This window comes from Hyaena hyaena, unplaced genomic scaffold (genome assembly GCF_003009895.1).
Source record: "Hyaena hyaena isolate Hyena2069 unplaced genomic scaffold, ASM300989v1 scaffold_288, whole genome shotgun sequence".
NCBI classification, from domain to species: domain Eukaryota; kingdom Metazoa; phylum Chordata; class Mammalia; order Carnivora; family Hyaenidae; genus Hyaena; species Hyaena hyaena.
Genome location: NW_024080922.1, coordinates 1584560 through 1595507, shown reverse-complemented (window position 1 = coordinate 1595507; position 10948 = coordinate 1584560).

Genomic DNA, 10948 nt, shown 5'->3' with positions numbered 1-10948 from the left:
GTACCTTTTTTTTTTTTTTAAGATCTCTACACCCAATGTGGGGCTTGAACTCATAACCCTGAGATCAAGAGTCACATGCTCTACTGACTGAGCCAGCTAGGCACCCCTCCTTATCACATATCTTAAGTCCCTCTGAGAAAGAAGTTTCGATATCTTTGCTCTGGGAGAAGATAACTGTGATAAAGGAGAGTGTAACTGTGGAGCCGAACCTTCACGGTGAAAAGTGTTTTCTGTTGCTCAGCACACAGGGACCTATGTCCTTTCTTTCTTTTTTTTTTTTTTTTTCTCTCTTTTTTGAGATGGGGGAGTCTCATCGGTTTGACTCACATTCTGTCAGGCTCCACAAAATTGTTTTAATTAATGTCTTTTAGGTTAATTCAGTTAGCTTTTGCAGAGACGCCCATCTCGTGCTAGAACCCACACTAGGCAGTAAGGGTGTCACAATGCACAAAAATAGCAAATCAGCACTGCTGTACTAGAGCTTACCTCCTTCCAGAGGAAACCATCAAATAAGTTTTTAACACACATCCTGTTGGGATGAGGACACCTGTATCAGCTTGCTGTCCTCAAAGCACTGTGATGTAGTGTGGCTCAGGTACAAACCAGGAAGATGACCCTGAATGCATCGGTTTAAAAAAAAATTTTTTTCTTTAATGTTTATTTATTTTTGAGAGAGACACAAGACACAAAATCTGAAGCAGGCTCCAGGATCTGAGCCGTCAGCACAGAGCCTTATGCGGGGCTCGAACCCACAAACTGCAAGATCATGACCTGGGCTGAAGTTGGATACTCAAACGACTGAGCCACCCAGGCGCCCCAAGCCTGAATGCATCTTAGTCACTAACTCAGCGATGCTGAACAAATCACTTGATGGTGCCACGTCTCCCCCCTCACCGTGTCCTTTATTAATATCCTACCTTGCTCACAGCTTTGTGAATTCAATGATAAAACATCTAGAGCTGCCAAGACATTACACAAATGTTTGTATTTTTTTATGTTGTAATAGTACCTAAAGAGAGGATAAGATAAAGGAACATGATTACAAATGATTCTTAAAGCAGAGGACTTGAAAGATTAGGTAAAATTCTACCAGAGGGTATCACTAACGCTAAGCTCTTACTGCTCTGAAGCACAATCTCAGGAATCCGGAATATTCTAAACCTCTCTTAAAGGATCAGAGTTGAGGAATGTGGCCAGCCCTGAAAGGTCCCTGTGGCCGAGCAGCAGGCCTCCCTTGGAGAAAAGCGTCAGGCACATCTATCTGCATACAAGGACCTGCTTGCCCAGACCTGTCTGAGGAAAACCAACACTGGAAGCCCGAGCAGCACTGATCTGACCAAGCTCAAGGTCGTGGGGGGGAGAAGGTGACACAAAAAGTCATCGGGCCTCTGAGGTGTCTCCATGTGGGGCTCTGTCCACACATAGAGCATTCCAGAACCTCTCTCAGGAGGAATGAGGAATGTAAGACGCAGAGCAAACAGGACACTGGACACGCCCTGAAGGAAGATGTGCTGTGTAGGCGGCCTGACGTGTATGGTGCGTCCCAGACGAGGGGTCTGTGGCACTGGGTGAGTGACCTCCCCCGGTGTGGAGATGACTTTGTGTTTTCCAACCTTCCTGCTTCCCCTGGCATCCTGACGAAGCCCTCACCTAGAGGCTTCACGTGGAATGATTTCCCCATTTTCTTAGAAAAGAGGTGTTATTAAAACTATTTTAATTGAGCAAGGGCAGCCAGATCCGTATGCCCTTTTGCAGAAGGGAAGTTACACGTTACAAAAGGAAGAACATGTAAATTCTGCAACTTTCCTGTTGAAAGTCCCCCTTTATTCAGAAAGCAGGCTGCTGGCCATTTTGTTTCTATTAGAGAATCAACAGAAACATACTCCCTTACAGGCCCAAATAAAAGGACAATGGGCCGACAATTTTGCCACATGGAAATTACAAGTCAAAACATCTCCCAGTCCACCTCCCCTTCCCCCACCCCATGAAAGGTTGGTGTACCTGTGTCTACTCTTAAAAAATCAAGGACTCTTTGGGTCCAGGAGCGGTTGGGAAGAAATCTCAAGTAAAGGAGTAAAAACCTTTTTGTAGACGTGGCTTTTAAGCAACAGGTAACCTGAGTAAGGTCAAGGGGCCCGCAGTGACCACGGACCACCAAGCTTCCTGCAAGCAGGCTCATTAAATAACCCATCTCAAAACAGCCATAGGGTCTAACTAACCAATGGGCTACAACCAGGCACAGTTGCCAAAAAAGGGAAAACTCCATCCATTCCCATCTCTCTCACTCCTTGCTCTGACTGTGGCCCCTCACTGCCACCTCCTTGCCAACAGTCCTCCTTGGCTGTACTGCCTGCCTTGCGGTGTATTCAATAAGCTTCTGTGTCCTTTGTGCTGCTGGGGGTGAGTTCCTTTACCGCCCACACCGCTGGCACCTGCCGTCCAAGTCAGCCCCACGATTTCGGCTGACTTCGCATCCCAACTGGAAGCTTCTGTCTCTTTTTAATCAAAAGAATGAGTGAAGGACCTCGCCCAGCAAGGAACATCATTTCTAATTTTGTCAAGTCCTAGAATATTTTAATTCGGGTCAGATTAACAAGACCGTGCTGCCCCCTTGATTTCAGCTCAATAGATATTTGCTATGTATCTCCTGACATGTAGATACTCAGGATGCAAGTATCTAGTAAATACTCAGGATCCAAAGAAAATTAAGATCTCGCTCCTGAATCAAGAAACTCAGTCTAGTAGGGAAGAAAGCATATAAGCAAATGACTGCAATATAGTTTCACTGTTTCATCATTTCCGTTTTACTGATGAGGACCCAAAAGGCTCACAAAGTATCTCTAAGTAGTGAAGCACCAGAGTAATTTAATTACACAGCCAGTAGATGACAGAGCCAGAATTCAAACTACAATATCTATTACTGAGATATAGTCACCCTGACATTATTATAATTAGTAATATTATTTAGGGGCACCTGGGTGGCTCAGTTAAGCGTCCGACTTGGTTTTGGCTCAAGTCATGATCCCACAGTTCATGAGATGGAGCCCTGAGTCAGGCTCTGCATCAGCAGCGCTGAGCCTGCTTGGGATTCTCTCTTTCTCTCTCTCAAAATAAACAAACTTAAAAACAAAAATAATTAGTGATCATTTATATTCAGCTTGCTGAATGTCTAATACCTGGGAAGTCAAAGAAAACTTGAGAAGTCTTATGTTTGGTCATCAAGCATTCAGTGAGAGCATTACGTATTTCAGCTAGCCATCTTTTTCGGTTATAAAAGTGAATTTTTCAATGAGTCATCTGTGAAAATAGATTAAATTCCAAGCCTTCAAAGTTCTGTATGAGGTGCAAACTCTGGACTACTGTCTAACGCTCCCGTTGCTCAAGGGAAAAGTAAAAAATTAACAAAACAACCCTGTCCTTGCAAAGGGTTTGGGAAAAGCAGAGTATAGACTGGGCTACAGGAGAATGGCTTTAAATGATTACTATACACAATTCACCCTCATATTTGACAAGCTTTCAAGAAAAGGATGAGTAGTTTAGAATGACATATTTTTAAACCTCATAAATACTACAATAGCTACAAGGTTACTTTTAAAAACTTTTGACATTGTTATGTTTTGAGGCTGTCAAGATACAGGAGGAAGACTACATATGTGTCCTTCTAATGTTAAACTTTATATATTTCTAATAACCCAGTGACCTTGGGTGCCTGGGTGGCTCAGGTGGTTAAGCACCTGACTCTTGATTTGAGCTCAGGTCATGATCTCACTGTTCGGGAGTTCAAGCCCAAGATGGGCTCCACACTGTCAGTGCAGATTCTTGGGATTTTCTCTTTCCCTCTCTCTCTCTGCCCCTGCTCCACCCAAAGTAAATAAATTTTTTAAAGTTTATTTATTGAGAGAAAGGGAGTGGGTGGGTAGAGAGAGAATCCCAAGCATCCCAAGCAGGCTTTGTCAGCACAGAGTCCAATGTGGGGCTCGAACTCACAAACTGTGGGATCATGACCTGAGCTGAGATCAAGAGTCGGATGCGTAACCAAACGAGCCACCTGGGTGCCCTCAAAATAAATAAACTTGGGGGGGGGGGGGAAATCCAGTGACTTAATCAGTAGTTTTTAGAAGAGATATTATCACTCTTTACAACAATCTACTGTTCTCCCTCCCATGTACCCTCATGTGTCACGTCAAAAAATCTTTTATATTCATTTCATTGTGAAAAATTCCCAGCCAACTTCTGATCACAGGGATTTCCATTCATTAAATATTTTCTAAGCATTTAACCATGCTTTATGCTGGGAAACCCAATCATCAATAAGCCATGTATTTAGGAGTGGTCTGGTGGGTAAACCGGACATGTTACTTAAAAAACTACAGTACATCTTGGCTAATGAGGTTGGAGAATTAGTCAGGTGTCTGATTATAAGGGCCTTGGACGGCACACGAGAGAAGGACATGTTTCAGGGCAATTCCTCAGGCAGCCAAGTGGATCGGAGTTGATGAGGCTGCACAGTAACTACAGACAATTGTCCTAAGAGAGCGGCAGTGAGGCCAGAGAGCAGTGGAATGGATCAGACACACAGTAAGAACAAGAGGGGCGAGGCTTGGTCATTGGTGCAGTGTGGTGAGTGGGTAACAGGCAAGTGAGGACAGCTCAGAAGGAGCCTGTGTAAGGGAATTAATTCAATTCTATACATGTCCCGTGAGGTGCCTGTACACAGCCACATGATGCCGAGCAAGCAGGAACCCATGTCTACCCGGGCTCAGTAGGGGAAATCAGGGACAGGTGCCAGTGAAGCCAGAGGGCATGAGACCACCCAGGAGGAACGGAGAAATCCAGGAGCAATCCTAAATTAAACAGAATCTAGGAGAGGAGCAAGTCCTAGCCAAGGTACCAGTCCCTGCCCAGAGCCCAGCTCTCCGCCCCAGCTGCTGCACCATCTAGCCGCCACTGGCCCCAGCTCTCCGGGTCCGTGTGCTCTCCAGCCTGCCTTTCCAACGCCCTGGCCCTGACATCTGGTCCAGACTGTGACAGCAGCTTAGGGAGTGATGGCATGCCCCCGCTGAAGCCTTCACTATATTTTAGTCACTTGGGAGGGAGCAAAGAGATTTTTGTTAGACAATGCAAAGTTATAAAGCAGAAAACAAAACAAACAAAAAAAACCCTTCATTTTTAAAAGAGAGAAGAAATAATTTCAACGTTTTGTGCCTTCAACTCCTCAGAGCTTTGTACTCTCTCAAGAAAGAAGCATCCATTCTATGTTCAACGTGAATTATGAAGTGGCCATTTTGTTTTGTTTGCTCATCATGTCTCTCGTCTTTGGTGAAAAGTACCTACATTTGTAAAAAATGCTTATTTGTTTTTGAGAGACACAGAGGACCTGAAGCAGGCTCTGCCCTGAGAGCACAGAGCCGGATGTGGGGCTTGAACTCAGGAACCGTGAGATCATGACCTGAGCCCAAGTTGAACGCTTAACTGAGAAAGCCACCCAGGTGCTCCAGTATCCGCATTCTTTTTTTTTTTTTAAATAAATTTTTAACATTTATTTGTTTTTGAGAGACAGAGCATGAGCAGGGAAGGGACAGAGAAGGAAGGAGACACAGAATCCGAAGCAGGCTCTGGGCTCTTGAGCTGTCCACACAGAGCCCGATGCGGGGCTCGAACCCATGGACCGTGAGATCATGACCTGAGATGAAGTCAGACACTTAACTGATTGAGCCACCCAGGCGCCCCCTCATTCTTTAAAAAAAAAAAAAAGTTGCCCCCAACTCCTTTTACCCTCTCAAATAGGTAGTCCAGTACAGTGCAAACTACCCTTAATTTAAACCCTAAATCTTATTATAGTCAACTAACCCTCAACAAAGTTGCCAAGAATATACCAGAAGGAAAGACAAGTCTTCAAAAAACGGTGTTGGAATAACTGGATAGCACATGTAAAAGGATGGAAGTGAACTTTTATCTTACACCATATACAAAAATCAACTCAAAATGGATTGAAGACTTAACCATAAGACCTGAAACCATAAAAGTTCTAAAAGAAAACATAAGGAAAAAGATCCTTGACACTAGTCTTGGTGATAATTTTTTCAATTTGACACCAAAAGTCAGGTAACAAAAAGGGAAAACAGGAGGACTACATTAAACTAAAAAGCTTTTTCAGGACCACCAACAATGAAAACGCATCTAGGCAATGGAAGATAAGTGCATATAAAATATCTGACAAGGAGTTAGTACCTAAAATACATAAAGAGGTTTTACAACCTAACACCTAAAAAACTAACAATCTGATTACAAATAGACAGAGGACCTGAACAGACATCTTTCCAAAGAAGACATTTTTCCAACAGATACATGCAAAGATGCTCAACATCACTCATCATCAGGGAAATGCAAGTCAAAACCACAATGAAAAACCACAAATCAAAACTTCACACCTGTCAGAATGGCTAGAATCACGAAGACAAGAAACAACAGGTGCTGGCAAGGAGGCAGAGAAAAGGGAAACTTCGTGCACTGTTGGTGGGAATGCGAACTGATGCAGTCATTAGGACAGTATGGAGAATCCTCAAAAAAGTTAAAAATAGAAATGCCATATAATCCAGTAATTCTACTGTTGAGTATCTACCCCCCACCCACACCCCCAAAAATACTAATTCAGAAATATGTATGCACCTCTAGGTTCGTTGCATTATTTACAATAGCCAAGATATGGAAGTAGGCTAAGTACCAATTGACAGATGATGGATAAAGAGGTGGTGTATATATACACAGTGGAATATTACTGTCATAAAAAGAATGTGATCTTGCCATTTGTGAGAACATGGATGGCCCCAGAGGGTATTGTGCTGAGTGAAATAAGTCAGAGAAAGATAAATACCATGATTTCACTTACATGTGTCATCTAAAAAACCAAATGAACAAACAAATGAAAACTATAGCAGACTCATAAATACAGAGAACAAACTGGTGGTTGCCAGAGGGGAGAGGGGTCAGGGGATGGGAGAAATAGGTGAAGGGGATTAAGAGATACAAACTTCCAGTTATAAGGTAACTAACCACTGGGATAAAAAGTACAGCAAAGGGACTACAGCTGAGAATACTATAATAATGTTGTACGGTAACTATACTTACCACAGTGAGCATTTATACATTTATAAATAAAATGTATAGGATTATGAATCACTATGTTGTACAACTGAAACCAATATAACTTTGTGTGTCAATTATACAATGTAAAACACCAAGGTGTGTCAATTATACAACGTAAAACTCCAAGATGCCAGGTGGGTTGAGCATCCGACTCTTGATCTCAGCTCAGGTCATGTCATGGTTGATGAGACTGAGCCCCATATCGGGCTCTGCGCAGATAGTGAGGCGCCTGCTTAGGATTCTGTCTCGCCCTCTCTCTGCCACCCCGCCCCCAAGTAAGTAAAATAAACTTAAAAAATAAAAAAGCAAAACACCAAAAAAAAATTTCTAACAATGATTGAAATTTAAAAAAGAATTCTGGTTTTAAAATGTTATAAGAAAAATTGTAAAGTTGAAATTTAGAATTTTGAAAGCAAAGTTATTAAATAGTTTCATGATGTTTACAGTGGAAACATAAATGGGACTATATCAAAGTAAAAAAAAATTCCTGCACAGCAAAAGAAACCAACAAAGTGGGGGCGCCTGGATGGCTCAGTCGGTTAAGCGTCTGACTTTGGCTCAGGTCATGATCTCGCAGTTCATGGGTTCGAGCCCTGCGTCACGCTCTGTGCTGACAGCCAGCTCAGAGCCTGGAGCCTGTTTCGGATTCTGTGTCTCCCTCTCTCTCTGACCCTTCTCTGCTCACGCGGTCTCTCTCTCTTTCTCTCTCTCAGAAATAAATAAAACATTAAAAAATTTTTTTAAAAAAGAAAAAAAAAACCAACAAAGTGAGGAAGCAACCAATGGAATGAAAGAAAATACTTGCAAACCACCTATCATCAAAAAGGTTAATATCCAAAAATATATGAGGAACTCCTACAACTTAATAACAAAAAATAAATAAATAAAATAACCCAACTTAAAAACAGGCAAAGGCCGCAGACATTTTTTTCCCAAAGACCTACAAATGGCCAAAAAGTGCTCAACATCACTAACCATCTGGGAAATTGAAACCAAGACCACAATATAACCTCACACTTGACAGAAGGGCTATTATCAAAGTCACAGAGGCGAGCGTTGGCAAGGATGTGGAGAAAGGGATGCACAGTGGCGTAGTCACTATGGAAACCCGTATGGAGATGGCTCAAACACTTAAAACAGAGCTACCACATGACCCAGCAATCCCACTCCTGAGGCTACGTCCCAAAGAAATGAAATCATGATCTCACAGAGACAGCTGCACTCTCATGGTCATGACAGCCTTGTTCACAAGAGGCAAGGTATGAGAATACGTTAAATGTCTGTCAGGGGATCAATGGAGAAATAAAAATGTTAACAGGTGTGTGTGTGGAGGGGTGTGTGTGTGGATATTCAGCCTTAAAAATGCAAATTCTGGAATGCCTGGGTGGCTTAGTCGGTTAAGGAGCCAACTCTTGATTTCAGCTTAGGCCATGATTTCACGCTTTGTGAGATTGAGCCCCATGTCTGTCAGTGCACAGCCTGTTTGGGATTCTTCTCTCCTCCTTTCTGTTCCTCCCCCATGCACTCTCTCTCAAAACAAATAAACTTAACTAACAAAAAAAAGGAAATTCTACCATTTCTGACACGGATGAGCCTGGAGGGTATTATGCTAAGTGAAATAAGCCCAAAACAAAAGGACCATGGTCTTACAGGTAGAATCTAAACAAATCAAACTTATGGACATGTGACTCCTGATCTTGGGGTTGGGAGTTCAAGCCCCTGGTCGGGGGTAGAGCTTACTTAAAAAAAAAAAAAAAAAAAAAAATTTTTTTTTGAAAACAATTTCCAATCAAACTCATGGAAAGAGTAGAATGATGGTTGCCAAGGACAAGGGGGTGGAAAATGAGAAGATGCTGAACAAAGAATACAAACTTTCAGTTAGGAGTTAGTTAGGTTCTGGAGTTCTAATGGACAGCACGGGGGCTATACGGTTAATGTACTGTATATTTGAAATTTGCAGAGAGTAGATTTTTAAAAAAAATTTTAGTGTTTATTTTTGAGAGACAGAGAGCAAGCAAGGAAAGGGCAGAGAGACACACATTCCAAAGCAGGCTCTAGGCTCCGAGCTGTCAGCACAGAGCCCTACGTGGGGCTTGAATTCACAAACTGTGAGACCATGACCTGAGCAGAAGTCGGACCCTTAACCTACTGAGCCACCCAAGGGCCCCTGCAGAGAGTAGATCTTAAGTTTACCTAAAACGGTAATCATGTGAGGTGACAGATACGTTACTTAGGTTGACTAGGAATCTTCATGTCCTCTACTGCAACATCACATCGCACATCTTACATTCTTAAATATACAAAATCTTAATTTGTAAATCATACTTCAATAAAGATGGGGGGGGGATCCTGAATCTTCCATTTATCATGCAACACTGGGAAGGTTTCTTAAGCTGTGAGAGGGAAAAGACTACTGTAGGAGATAGTAGGGAGTCTGAGGGAATACATTCTAGAGCTGGGAAGTGTTTCCAGTGGAGCTCCAGGCTCTTTCAGTGTTAGTGCAAATCAAACAAGCACAGTGAGATGCAGAGGTGGAGGGGGCTGTCGGGTTTGGGGAGCTCACTCTAATCTAAAAGACTAGACCTACTTTTCCTGAGGAGCCAACAAATGTCCCTTCTGCTAATTCAAGTTGGGCTTCTATACTTGCTACTGGAGTCCTAACTGCAGGGGATGCTTCTGAAAACGGGTGCAGGGCTCTAATCACAGCACATGATTATGTTTTTAAGATTCAGTCTCTGCTAAGACCACCAAGTTGTCCCTTCAAATGCCCAGCAGAGCGAGCAACTGCCATGTGTGATGTGAGCACTGTCCAGAGGTCAATGAGCAAGCACGTTTAACCTCTCCAGGGACTGGTCTTGTGAGCTACTCTGGGTAAACGGAAGACAGGTTCTGCTTTACAACTTCAAACACACCCACTCTGCCCAGGTACGAGCTAAAAGGCCAGCTCACTTCAGTCTTGTCACTTCCACAGGCTACAAAGAAAAGGCAGGGCTACATGGATTTTAAGAGCTCAATGAAGTTCCTGTGGGATCCAGTTTTCTCCCTGAATGTGCAGGTCACTTCCTGGTACGTAACAGAGGCACTGTTGAACACCAAGTACATCTTTTTCTGATCAAGCTCCAGCTTAACCATAGCCTCTTACTCATTTTCTCCCCCCACCCCCCCATTCCTAGCTTCTATATCTGCATTAGTGCCAAGTATTTGACTCCTCTATCAATATCAGAAGAAATTAAACAAGAATTTACTACCTCTGCAATACCTCCTGGACTGTTTCCAGAACACAGCTGTAGCCTTTAAAAGTGAAAATCCATTTGATTCGCCCAGAAATAGCAAATAAAAATTTTAGAACTCACAACCAAAATGCTTAGTGAATGTAAATTCTTTTTTGTTGTTGAGAGGGTGACTCTCAAGCAGGCTGGGCCCTGTCATCTCAGAGCCTGACATGGGGCTTGATCACACCAACAAGATCATGACCTGGGCCAAGATCAAGAGCTGCACACTGGATCAACTGCAGGTGCCCTAGGGAATGTAATTTCTGCTTAATTTATGTGTCTAGTTGATAGGCTATTTATGGGGGGAAAATCCTAAAAAACATTTAAACAGTCTGACCTATCTTGCACGTAAGTCTGTAATTGACAGTTTTTATGCATCAGATTATTGAAGGAGTACTGGGAGTTCTTAAATAACCACATTCGGCTACCAGTTAGCTGGCATTTTAATCACACATCTCATTTCTGGAGTACAGTGCTCAAGTCATCTGGGATGTGATACCTGCTATCCTGCAATACATTCCTATTCATGT